The sequence below is a fragment of the Phyllobates terribilis genome, unplaced genomic scaffold (genome assembly GCF_046119375.1).
Source record: "Phyllobates terribilis strain yellow unplaced genomic scaffold, ASM4611937v1 Scaffold_3__8_contigs__length_932513732, whole genome shotgun sequence".
NCBI classification, from domain to species: domain Eukaryota; kingdom Metazoa; phylum Chordata; class Amphibia; order Anura; family Dendrobatidae; genus Phyllobates; species Phyllobates terribilis.
Window position 1 is genome coordinate 669,331,267 of NW_027362763.1, and position 13,951 is coordinate 669,345,217.

The following is a 13,951-nucleotide window of genomic DNA, read 5'->3' on the forward strand; positions in this document are numbered from 1 at the left end:
TGGGCGGATCCCCTCTCGTGGTGCTGTCATGGGTGAACGAATAAAGTTCTGGCGGCTCTGACTGTGAATGAAAGAACAAAATATAATCCCCAGGTCCCAACTAGAGATGAGCAAATGACATCGCTGCCCGGGGTGTTCAAAAGCCACCGGGGACGCCAGAAGGTTAGAGATTTGCGGCCTCCCGTCCAGTCACTCGGTAGCACTGATCTGGATGCTGGACCGGAGACCCGGAAATCCATCCGCTCATCTATAGTCCCAACTGTCCCGAATACGGAGGACAGTCCTGAATTTTATTATTATTATTATTATTATTATTAATAAATATTTATATAGCGCCATTAGGTTCCAAGGCGCTTTACAAGTGTAGGGGAGACAGGGACACGAACATGAAGCATCAGACGAGGCACACTGGTACAGTAGGGCAGGGGGTCCTGTCCACGAGGGCTCACAGTCTATAGGGGGTGGGTGGGGAGACAGGAGGAAGGGGGAGAGGAGAGGGTGAGATGGTGTAGCGGATGGGCTGTAGGCCTGAAGGAAGAGGTGGGTCTTTAGGTTTTTCTTGAAGGTTCCCAGGGTGGGGGAGTGTCGGATGTGATGGGGGAGACAGTTCCAGAGTATGGCGGATGCATGAGAGAAGTCTTGTAGGCGGTTGTGGGAGGAGGAAATGAGAGGGGAGAAGAGGAGAAGTTCTTGAGAGGAGCGAAGATCGCGTGGGGGAACATATCTGGAAACCAGGTCGGAGATGTAGGGGGGGGGCAGGTTATGTATGGCCTTGTATGTTAGGGTTAGGGTTTTGAACCGTGATCTCAGGGCAATGGGGAGCCAGTGAAGGGCTTGGCAGAGGGGGGAGGCGGGGGTGAAAGGTGAAGATAGGTGGATGAGTCGGGCAGCGGAGTTGAGGATGGTGCGGAGAGGTGCGAGGGAGGAAGCGGGGAGGCCCGTGAGCAGGGGGTTGCAGTAGTCGAGATGGGAGATGATGAGGGCGTGGATGAGTGTTTTTGCCGAGTCCTGGTCGAGGAACGAGCGGATTCGGGCAATGTTCCTCAGTTGGAGTCGGCAGGCGGTGGCGAGGGCTTCGATGTGGGGCTTGAAGGAGAGGGCGGAGTCGAGGATTACCCCGAGGCACTTGGCGTGGGGGACGGGTGAGAGGGTGCAGTCGTTGATTGTGATGGATAGGTTGTGGAGCTGGGGAGAGCGGTTAGGGGGGAAGACGATTATCTCGGTCTTGTCCATGTTGAGTTTGAGGAAACGGGCGGAGAAGAAGGATGAGATGGCGGATAGGTATAGGGGAATTTTGGATAGTAAGGTGGAGATGTTGGGGCCAGAGAGGTAGAGCTGGGTGTCGTCGGCGTAGAGGTGGTATTGGAGGCTGTGGGATTCGATGAGTTTCCCCAGGCCGAGGGTGTATATGGAGAAGAGTAGTGGTCCCAGGACTGAGCCTTGGGGAACTCCAACAGAAAGGGGGTGGGGCGAGGATGAGGTGTGGGAGTGGGTGACGCTGAAGGTCCGGTCCGTTAGGTAGGAGGAGATCCATGAGAGGGCTAGGTCGGTGATGCCAAGGGATTCTAGGATGTGGAGTAGGAGGGGGTGGTCGACTGTGTCGAAGGCGGCGGAGAGGTCGAGGAGGAGGAGGACGGAGTAGTGTCGCTTACTCTTGGCGGTCAGTGGGTCGTTGGTGACTTTAGTTAGGGCTGTTTCGGTGGAGTCGGAAACCGGATTGAAGGCGGTCGAAGAGGGAGGAGGAAGAGAAGTGGGAGGACAGCTCGGCGTGTACGTGCTGTTCAAGTAATTTTGAGGCAAAAGGGAGGAGAGATATCGGGCAGTAGTTGGAGACTATTGCAGGGTCAAGGGAGGGTTTTTTGAGGATGGGTGTGATTGTGGCATGCTTGAAGGATGATGGGAAGGTGACGGATTTAAGTGATAGGTTGAAGAGATGGGTTAGGGCGGGGATGAGGACAGTGGTGAGGTTAGGGATGAGGTGGGAGGGTAGGGGGTCGAGGGTGCAGGTGGTGAGGTGTAAGTGAGCTAGCAGAGAGGAGAGGAGGTCTTCTGTCATGGGGGAGAAACTGCATTTGGGTGAGGGGGGTTGGGCGCCGAGCGGCTTGTAGATCGAAGCTTTGTCTGACTTTGCACCCTGCCGTCTCGAGCGTCTGCTGAATTTCCCTCACTGCCAGCGCCCCTCTGACAACTCCTCCTGCCAGGGGAGAAAGACAATGGTAAATGGGCGTGGATTGGGCTGTGGCCATAATTTATTTGCTGCACGCTTTGTCCCTCTTTCTGTTCTTCAAATGTTGGCAGGTATGTTATATGTTAAAGTGAATGATGTCCTTCAAAACTACAACTCGTTCCACAAAGACCAAGCCCTCACGAAAAGGGGAGAAAAAATCGCTTGGAGCATAAGATGTTAATGATATACCTTCATCGCTGCACAGGAGGCGAGAGGAAGTTATCTGTACTACTGACTACAGGACCTGTGGTGGTGTCATGGTCATGTGATCACATGAGGGGAGGACTAAAGCAGTGTGACTGGTCATGTGACCATGTGATGTCATCATAGAGCTGTCTTCAACAGTTACAATATTTCTTCCATGTAACGTAACTGATCACATGACTGTGACATCACCGCAGGTCCTGCCTCCACCAGGAGGTCCCATCTGCAGAGCAGCGATCGCTCCGGTACGTGAGACTTGTAGTCGCTGATCTTTCTTTCTTTTCTTCCTTTACTTCCCTCCCATTAAGTCTCTGTTCACACAGTGTTTCAGCACACAGCTCATTTTGACCATGCCCCTAGTCACGCCCATATACCATTTCTTTCTCCTTGGCAGGAGGAGTTGTCAGAGGGGCGATGATAATGAGGGACATTTAGCAGACCCTCGAGACTGCAGGGCATAGACCCAAATCCAGGACTGTCCGCTGTATCTGGGACGGTTGGGACTAGAGATGAGCGGATGGATTCCCGGGTCTCTGGTCCAGCATCCAGATCAGTGGTACCTGGTGGCTGGACGGGGGGCCGTGAATCTCTAACCTTCCGGTGTCCCCGGCGGCTTTTGATCACCTCAGGCAGTGCAACGTCATCCGTGCGTCCTGCTCATCTCTAGTTGTGGATTATTTTTTGTTCCCTCATTCACAGTCGGAGCCGCCAGAACTTTCTCCTCTTTATGTAGCTTCACTATATGACATCTGGCTTGTATGTCTGTAAGGCCATGTTCACACACGTTGTGTTTTGTTGTGTATTTTGCTGCAGATTTTTATGCAAATTTTCAGCTGCGTTTTGCAGCACCAGCAAAAGTCTATGAGAAACCAGAATTCTCTTTTGGAAAATAGAGCGTCACTTCTTTCAGCGTTTTTTCACACATAGGAAGTAATGGGTGGTGAAAAAAACATTGAAAAAATGCAGATAAATTTTTCAGCATTTTTGATAGCAAAATAGAATGGGGTTCTTTTTTTTCACAGAACTTTATGTACATGCATAAATAGAGACAGAAGGACAGTGAAAAAAAACGCTGAAAAAAACTGCGTTTTTGATGCAGCTGATAGCCTGCCAAAGATCAGTTTTGCTGCAGATTTCTGACACAAAAAAAACACGTGGGAACATAGTCTAAGGCCGTGTTCAGACGTAGCACAATAACAATTTTCTCTGATTATTGCATTTTTGCAGCATTTTTTATGCTTTTTTTCCCCCTTACTTGATGCTTTTGGTGCAGATGTGAAGCAGTGAAGTGTTTTTTTTATAGTACAGAAAAGCTTTGATTCTGCACTTAAAGTATCTGCAGTTTTTTACATGCAATTTTTTAGGCTCCACATTGAAGCCTATAGAGAAAAAAAAAAAGCAACAAAACTGCACAGTTCAGCCGCGTCTTTAGACCACAGGGGGCGCAGTTTTCATGAAATCACATCCACTTTGCTTGGACGCTTTTTTTTTCTCTATAGGCTTCTATGTGGAGCTTAAAAAAATGTTGCATTTTTAAGCGCAGAATCGATGAATTAAAAACACAAATTCACATCTGCACCAATAAAGCATCAAATAAGGAAAAAAACGCGTGAAAGAAACGCAGAAAACACAATAATCAGAGAAGATTGTTAATGCATCATGTGGTGCAGACACCTGAAGAAAACGTGAAGAAAATGCAGCAGAGAAAATGCAGCATTTACGCTACGTGTGAACGCGACCTCAGCTTTATATTTTTATTAAATTTTTGGGGGATTTAAATAGAGAAAGAAATCAAGCACACCATTTTATTTTTACGCCATTTACCGATCACCATAAATAATCTGATCACTGTGTTGTGCGGGTCGTTATTATTCCAGGGACACCAAATGTGTCCACTTTGTTTGCTGATTTGTGAAGTTTATTATTTTTAAAAGTAAAAATGACATTTATGTAATTTTTTTTTAGTAATTTTATAAAAAGTCTTTATTTTATTTTCCCTATAGAATACAGGTACATAGAAATACACTTCTATGTATAGATGTGTCTCTATGTACTAGTATAACCTAACTGTGGGTTTATAGCCTGCACTGCAGCTTCAAGTAGAGGAAATCCTCCTATATCTGTCAGTGTAAGCTGTAGCTCAAGGTTTTAAATGCTGCCTGCAAAGATGTAGGTTGTGGATTTGATTCCCGGGGAGACCAGATCTCGAGAAGAGAAAATAACATGTTTGTAATTATTTTTCATTATTTTTTAGTAATTTTATAGGAACAAAAAAAAATTTTTTTTTAGTCACCTCTAGAATACAGGAACATAGAAATGCACTGTTATATACACATGTATCTCTCTGTACCAATATAATCTGTCTGTGGGTTCAGATCCTGCAGTGCAGGGTCAAGAAAACAGGATGGGTGCTGTGGGGCACCGGGTCACTCCTTCTGCTGGTGCACTGTCGATTCGATGCTTGTTTGGGCATAGCACCGCACCTTTTAGTTTAGTAACCTACTGATAAGTTCTCCGTGACGTGGTAGTGGGTTTTGTACAGTCTTATTAGAATGTTAAACTAAGAATGTTCAGTTTTGTAAATTTTTGCCCAGCTGCATAGATCAATGTATAATTTTTGGTTATGCAGTCCATGTTTTTCTCTATTGGTAGGATCTTTTGAAATTCAATTTCGCCGGCTTCTCCGAACGTACCAAAAAAGATTTGATTTGCGATGAATAGATGAATGTGAGTCGCATAATTAAAAAGCCTCTAGTGGCCTGAAAAATATGTGCAGAACACTGTGAATTTCCCTTGGAGTCGATTGAACACGTTTTGAGCTCTGTAATACCAACACAGCCTTTTTAATATCCAAATAACTTAACCCTACCTGACTAGAGGAAAACTTTTGGTAACCACAGCTAACTAACCGCATATTTAACACTGCAGTATCAGGCTTTTTAGGCTACTTAAATTGTGTAAGCGATATGAAAATGATCCCTTTTGAGGGGGAGTGGGGTGGCAGATGCATGCATTGTTGTTGTTTATAGACAGGTGGTGCAAATGGAAGAAGTCATGGCATTTTCACATGGTTGGGTCAGTAACTATCCTTGTTTGGGGATTATAAAGCGCTTTGCACTTTGCTATATAAAGAAACGATAGCTTTTTAATAAGATGTCCAAAAATGACCCCTTAAATTCTGAAGGCAGGTGTACTATAATGTTTTGAATGTGAAGAAGTAATGGCCTCTCAAATAGAAGTGGAAAAATTATCAATTTTTGGGGGTCCTCAACTCGTTGGCTAATCACAAAATGATTAGGCAATTACAAAGGCTTTTTATCAAGCCATCCAAAAATTATCCCCCTTTTTTGGAGACAAAACAGTTGCACTGTTTTGAATGTTAAGAAGCTATGGCCTGTTGTCACCAAGACTTTTCAAAAATTAGCCTAATTATGAGAGCTGTTTCTTGTAGGTACAAAAACATGAGCGTACATTTCCCAGCATCAGTAGTATTGTCTAGAACTAAGAAACACAGTGGCTAGCCATGAGGTTTTGTGACTGACATGGCTGTACATTGGTTGCAGCAAAAGCAACATGGTCGAGAGCTAAGACGAGGCAAGCAAGAAGATATAGGCAGTTTAGGGCCAGCAACGGCAGCCATGGGAGCAGCATTACAGTCAAGTACTATTGAACAAAGTGGGCAGCCAGAAATTGTTTGGCTGGCATGGGCATGCAGTGGCTGCTGCAGGAGCAATACGATTAAGCGTTAAGACAAAGCAAGTAAAGAGATCCTTGGCAGTTTAGGGCCAGCAAAGGCAACCCCAGCAGCAGCAGTACTACAGTATAGATATGATGGACAGTGAGTAGATGTCTGGCAGAGTGTGGTCCATCGGCACTGGCGGCAGTAAATTGGTGTAGACGACATTCACACAAATGGTATAACCAGTTTAATCATTGGAATCAGCCGTCAATCCATGAAAGTCTACACTGATTCAGTTTGACAAATGTTAGGATTTCCACATTAGTAGCACATAATTTGGTCAGCTTTGGTGTGACAAATCCATTGGTTGCACTGAATATCCTCTCTGACATGACAGAACTCTGAGCCAGATTGGCGCCCAGGTAGGGTATCTGTTATCAATACACCTGTCCTCCCACAAACATTGGAGCATGCAGCTTGCCATGTCCGCCAACACTGCGTTGTTTCATTCTTGTAACCCTACTGTGATGGTTGGTTGGCATGGCCAGCGTTGTAGTCATCATCATTTTGACTTAGTCTGCCACATCCCATGCCAGTGTTCTCCTTCACTTCCATCTGCTCTTTCTCCTCCAAATCCTGCAGTAAGTGACATGGACGATGAGGGTCCCCAACAGACACAGGGCGGCAATGAATAGGAATTCTTTCTCCATTCTCTCTTGCATGCTGGTTAGTGTTTTTTCCACAATACCTATTTGCAGAATCACATCACGTCCCTACTGACAAATTTTGTCGCCTCTTCAAAGGGCTTCAGTAGACAGCACACATCCCTCATTAGTTGCTAATGTTAGATCTCAAAGTACCTCATGCTCCAGTTTAACTGCTGCATAATGTAGTGCATTACCGCTTTATGCTGTTTGTGCAAACAGTGTTGAATTCCAGAGGGTTGTGGTGCTCTGGCAGCTCGTTTTATTTTTTTGCAAAGCCAAGAGTGCTTCATTTGCCACTTAAGATCTATTGAAATGAGCTGACACTTTCCTGGCCATAGCCACCATCTTTCTCAAGCATACATATTTGCAAAATAAATCTTGCACTATTAAATTCAGGACGTGGGCCATGCATGGAGAGTGAGTTATTTTGCCTGACCGTAAGACAACCAAAATGTTTCGGGCATTGTTGCTCACGACAATTCCAAGTTACAGTTCACAGGAAGTCAGCCAGCGGGCGACTTGCCTCTTGATGTTTAGCAGTAACTCTGTGGCATTATTCCCCCAGGCTTTTAAGCTATAAAACTGTGGCACTCATGGCAGCGCTTTGCCTTGCATGAGTGAAAAGAATGAGGGTGATATGATATTAACAATGTGCCCTGTGCTTATTGGGGATGTCAGTTGAGCAGAATCCAGAGGAGGTGTAAGGCTGTGTGCCCACGTAGCATTTTTCAAGCGTATATGCTGCGGAATTTCCGCAGCGTAAACGCTTGAAAAACGCATGTATATCCGCACCCCATGGTCCCCAATGGGATTCCGCAAGTTCTATGCACATGCTGCGGATTTTTCCGCAGCGTTTATGCCGCGTTCAAAAATCCGCAGCATGTCATTTAATTTTGCGTTTCCGCAAGCGGAATTGCCTTTGTCCAATGCATAAAAAACGCAAGGCAATTCCGCATGTGGAAAACGCGTGATAAACGCGCGAAAAATGCGCGATAAACGCGTGCGGAATTCCGCATGCGTTTTTCCGGGAGAGGACTTGCATTTATGCAGCAGAAATTTTCTGCTTCATAAATGCAACGTGGGCACATAGCCTAAGGCTGTGTGCCCACGTAGCGTTTTTCAAGCGTATATGCTGCGGAATTTCCGCAGCGTAAACGCTTGAAAAACGCATGTATATCCGCACCCCATGGTCCCCAATGGCATTCCGCAATGTCAATGCCCATGCTGCGGATTTTTCCGCAGCGTATATGCTGCAGTCAAAAATCCGCAGCATGTTCATTAATTTTGCGGAAGCGCAGCGGAATCAATGTGCGGATGGTACCCAAGTCTGGATGAGAGGAGACTCTCATCCAGACCTGGGTACCAAAGAACCTGTAAAAAAAAGAATAAAATAAAGTTTATACTTATCTTCTGATGTTTTCCCTCCGTCGCGCTGTTGTCTGAAGGACCTGCCACGTCATTGAGTCATGTGACCCACCACATGACTCAATGACGTCACCGCAGGTCCTGCACACAACAGCGTGAGCCGCTCAAGACTCCGGACGGGGCAGAGGATGCATCAGAAGGTGAGTATAAAGTTTATTTTTTTATTTTTTACCATTCTGAACAAGTTGTCAAGCACTTTTCCAAGTGATGCTTGGAGAAGTGCTTGATAACCCGTGACGCGCCCCTGGGCCTACTTGGTGTAGCGTTGCGCACGCGGGGACTACCCGGAGCCGGGCCTGTTGGGGGTAGTAGTCTCGTGGCGGTGACCCGGTCCGTGCCCAGGGAGTCAAACTGTATGGCTGAGTAGTAGCAGTAGATGTTGGACGACTACGCCACCCGTTGAATGCAGCTATGGAACTGCCGCTGCAGGGCAGACCGCTGAGGCCGGTGGAAGGATTGTGCAGCGTGGATGGTATAACCCCCAACGGGAGGGGTATGGCCTCAGGGCAGCCGACGTGGATGATGGGGGTAGCAGGAACCACTCAGAGACGATGCGGTGTAGTTCAGGGTCTTTACTGGTGATAAAGATAGACCCTCCCGGAGTACTGGCTAGCGATCGGGGCCTGGTCAGTCTTTGAGCAGATGGGATTTCCCCTGGCCAGGCGGAGTTGTAGGCCTCCCCAACTAATTGTACTCTTCTGGCTACCTTGCTAGAGGCGGGTAAAAGTAGCCCACGTCCCTGAGTGTACCGTGTGGTGCTCACCCGTATGGCCGGTGACTCGGGGCCTTCTAGTGGCTTCCGCTCCACGATGGCGGTGCTGGTCCCACGCGTGTGACCGTGCCTTCGGGTTTCTTGGCCAGAGGACCTGAAATCCCCTGCCGGTCGGTTTCTGCTGCTGGGTAAGGATTAGTCCCCACAGCCTCGGACTCCGGGTCCGGTGGTAACTCTTCAATCAGGGCGAGCTCTACAGCTGCCAGCCCCTGATTCCTTTTAGCACGACTTCCCCAGAACTCCTGATCTCTCTTTCCTATAGCTGCTTCTCCTCTTCTCTCTGTACTCTTTCTCACTAACCCTGCCTCAGCCCCAGTTTTATATAGGGGAAGTTCTTCCCCTCCCAGGACTGGGCAGGAGGTGTGGCATGCATAGGATTCCTGACCAAGAGACCTCCCACCTGCTCTCAGACGTAATATCTCTATCACTGTGGCAACCAGACCCCTGGGGTGTCACATTCCCCCCTAGTGAAATTTAGTACTCCGGGACTAAACATATTTTTGTAACATAACAAATTACAAACAGAAACAACGTAATAAAGAAAAAAAAACATTAGGATGGTCACGGCGTGTCCGCAACCGGGTGCAGTTTTTCAAGAAAACAAGGGTGTCCATTTCACCAAAAACAGGGAGACGTAACCAGGTAGGGGTCTGTCCTGCCCCGAGTCCTTATCAGTCTTTTAGTCCGTCCTGGGTTACGCTCCAACTATATGCACAAAGGATTCCCGGTAAATCCACCAAAGACTCCTACAAATAACTAGAAACACATAATTATACACAAGCAACAATAAACAGGTAAACATTAATAAAATAGCTTAAATATTTAGATCCTCCACCGTATGGGCAACTGGCCTCTAGTGACCCTAGTGGACCTACGGAGCTGGCTGACTGGTTCTGAGCTACAGGGTATAGGAGCTGTCAAGGGTAAACTGGGCAGCCGTCTACGGACTCTTTGGCTCACTAGGGGTATGGCAGGCTCACTATAAGCAGAGGGTTGATTCTCCTGGTCTGCTTGTGTGGGGTCTTCTGCCTCCTGGACCGGCTGTTCTTCCAGCTCTACCTGTGTCTCCGTAGGCACTTGGGATGCTGGTTGGAGGAACGTGAGGACGGGTACCACAACAGCACCATTGACTTGAGTCCAAGACCGAGGGAAGTCTCCGAGCACAGTACTAATCATATCTTCCCTTTCCTCTACGGGTCGAGGGTCTTCTTGTTCCTCTTCAGGGTTCCGTAGCTGTTCGGGACACTTCTTCAGGTGATCCCAGGATACAATGGCTGTGGTTTCCCCTCCGTCTTTACTGATGGTACAGATCTTTGGGTTGTCGTGGCTTGAGGGCAGTACGGTGTACGGGTCCTTCCACCACTGGTCGTCCAACTTGTGGAGCCGTCTTTTCCTCTTCAAGACCTGCTCTCCGGGCACCAGGGGAACAGCGGGAGCATACTGGTTGTAAGTTTTCTCTTGTCTTTCCCTAGCTTGACAGAGACTTCGCTCCACGCTCTCCTGTACTTTCCGCTACTGCTGCTGCCTCTCTGTGTCCCAGTCTGCTTCTGGTGAAGTGTCCTCGGGTGTCAGGACTCCCATCTCCAGATCAACAGGAAGCTTACCAGGTCTTGCCCTCATTAGGTAAGCCGGGGTACAGTTGGTGGAACCTACAGGGATGTGGTTGTATAGGTCCTCCAGGTCGGGCAGCTTTTCAGGCCACAGACTACGTTCTTCCAGGGGCAATGTTTTCAGAAGATCTATCACCACCTGGTTCATTTTCTCACAAAGTCCATTAGTTTGCGGGTGATAGGGTGTTGTTCTAATCTTCCGGCAGCCATACAGGGTGCAGAACTCCTGGAAGACTTCCGCTTCAAAGGCAGGCCCCTGGTCCGTCAGCACCTGCTCCGGGTATCCGTGCGGACGGCAGAAGTGCTGCTGGAAGGCTCTAGCTGCTGTTTGAGCCGTTAAGTCCTTGACGGGGACGACAACCAAGAACCGGGAGTAGTGATCCACGATGGTTAACGCGTAGACGTAGCCACTTCTGCTTGGGGTCAGTTTTACATGATCCAAGGCTACCAGTTCCAACGGCTGTCTGGTGATGATGGACTGCAGGGGAGTCTTCTGGCTGGCACGGTCCCTCCTTCTTAGGTTGCATGGGCCACAGTCTCTGCACCACCTCTCGATGGTTCCTCTCATGCCTACCCAATGGAACCGCCCGCGCAGCAGGAACTCCAGCTTCTTCCATCCGAAGTGCCCAGCTCCGTCGTGGTATGCCTCCATCACCATAGCTGCGTCTCTTCTTGGCACCACTACTTGCCAGATTAGTTCATGCGTCCGGGAGTTAACCATTCTGCGGCACAACTTCCCCTTGTAAAGGAACAGTCGACTCTTCTCAGCCCACAGTTGCTTGGCTTCCTCCGGAGCGTCTGGGTCAAGGCGTGCATCTGGCCGAGTCAGCATCTCCTTTACCAGTCGGACGGCAGGGTCACTGTCTTGCGTCTCCGCCCAGTTGTAATGAGGTAATGGGTTGAACGTACCGGATTGCTTACTCCTTACACGGTGGGAATACTGGATAGTCCCATGACGGTGGAACGCGGGGAGTTCAACTTCTTCCAGTTCCTCTGAATCTTCCCCTACGTCCGGTAGGTTCGGCATCCTGGACAGGGCATCCGCGTTGGTATTGGAGCGTCCTGCCCGGTACTTGATTGTAAACTCATAGTTGGACAAGCGGGCCATCCATCTCTGCTCTAGGGCACCGAGTCTTGCAGTGTCCAGGTGTGTCAACGGGTTGTTATCCGTGTACACGGTGAACCGGGAAGCAGCGAGGTAGTGCTTAAAGCGTTCGGTGACTGCCCACACCACTGCCAGGAACTCTAGCTTAAATGAGCTGTAATTCTCAGGGTTTCTTTCGGTGGGTCGCAGTTTTCGGCTGGCGTAAGCAATTACCCGTTCCTTCCCCTGCTGGATCTGGGACAGTACGGCTCCTAGCCCGATGTTACTGGCGTCGGTGTAGAGGATAAAGGGCTGGCTATAATCAGGGTACGCCAGGATTTCATCCCCCGTGAGGGCCATCTTCAGCTGGCGGAAGGACTCTTCTTCCAGCTTCTCCCATCTGAAGGGTGGCTTCTGGTTCTTGGCCTTCCTGGACTGGCCTATCAGGAGGTCCTGCATAGGAGCTGCCTTTTTGGTGAAACCGGGAATGAACCTTCGGTAGTAGCCTACCAACCCGAGGAACTGCCTCACTTCCTTTACGCTGGAGGGGCTTGGCCATTCCTTAATTGCGGTGATCTTATCAGGGCCAGGAGCCACTCCGTCAGCACTCACCACGTGTCCCAGGTACTGCACCTTTGGCTTCAGGAGGTGACACTTGGAGGGTTTCACCTTTAGGCCGTAACTTGCCAGAGCTTCGAACACTTCCGCCAGGTGTTTCAGGTGGTCCTCGTAGGTCTTGGAATAGACGATGACATTGTCCAAGTATAACAGGACCGTCTCAAAGTTTCGGTGTCCCAGACAGCATTCCATCAATCGCTGGAAGGTTCCTGGTGCGTTGCAGAGTCCGAACGGCATGCAGGTAAACTCGCTAAGTCCCATCGGGGTGGTGAATGCGGTCTTCTCCCGGTCCGCCTCTGCTACAGGAACCTGCCAGTACCCGCTAGTGAGATCCAAGGTGGAGAAGAAGTTAGCAGATTTTAAAGCAGCCAAATACTCCTCTATTCTTGGTAAGGGGTACGCATCTTTGTGTGTGATACGGTTAATTTTCCGGTAATCTACACACATTCTCATGGTGTTGTCTTTCTTTTTGACCAAGACTAGTGGAGCTGCCCAGGGGCTACAGCTATCCCTGATTACCCCAGCCTCCTTCATGTCTCTAAGCATCCCCTTGGCGTGTTGGTAGTGTGCAGGGGGTACGGGTCGATACCTCTCTTTTATGGGAGGATGGTCTCCCGTGGGGATGTGGTGTTCTACCCCCTTGACTCGCCCGAAGTCTAACGGGTGTTTGCTAAACACTCTCTCGTACTCTCGAACCACCCGGTAGACTCCCTATTTCTGGTGGGAGGGAGTGGAGTCAGTACCCAAATGTAGTTGCTGACACCAATCCTCCATTATTTTCGTAGAGCCGTTACCTTCCTCCGGGTGAGATGGAGGCAAGGGTTCCACAGACTGTATAGAATTTTGGTTGATAGTATATAATTTGGCTAGCGTAGCATACCGGGGCAGGTATACTTCCCTTTTCCCGATATTTATTATACGAACGGGCACCCTCCCATGGCGTACATCAACTACCCCCCGTGCTGTCAAAATGGTGGGCCTACTGTCTGAGTAGACTGGTTCTACCATGGCCTGGTAATCTCTACCTCTCAGACCAATAGCTGCCCGGCACCAAATCATCATTTCACTTTTCGGGGGCATGGCAATAGGGAAAGGGTCACACATTCTTACGCTACCAATCTCACCACCGGAGAGTTCCACCTGTTGCCGTCGCATCAGTGCCCGGATCTCTTTCTGGAGCACTCGCTGCTGGCCGGAGCTGGCGTTCTTGGCAACCTGCTGTAAAATGAAAATCACCTCTGCAAGACAATTTTCAATCACATTAGTTCCTAGAGTTATCTTTGGGTGACTCTCGCGCTTGTCAATGTCTACAATGATCAGTCCCTGTGCTGCCAGTTCGACTCTACCGATTTTAATGGTCATTTCTTTAAATCCGATCTGTGGCACGGGCTGACCATTACTGGCGATGATACTCAAGTCGTCATCTGGATAGCGGGTTATATCCGAGTCATTCCAGTACTGCTTGAAGAGCACGTACGGGATGGTGGTGACCTGTGACCCGGTGTCCAGTAGGGCACTCATAGGGATGCCATCCAGTACCACAGGCAAGACTGGACGTCCTCCCACATATTTGTCGCGCCAGTTCGATGGGCCTGGTGATCTTTTTCCTGGGGGTTGGCCCTCTA

At 48.8% G+C, this 13,951-nt stretch overlaps 1 pseudogene; it reads left to right on the forward strand.

The window, feature by feature from the left end:
- Positions 1-13,951, forward strand: part of LOC141258602 (uncharacterized) — a 162,812-nt pseudogene that overhangs the window by 72,587 nt on the left and 76,274 nt on the right.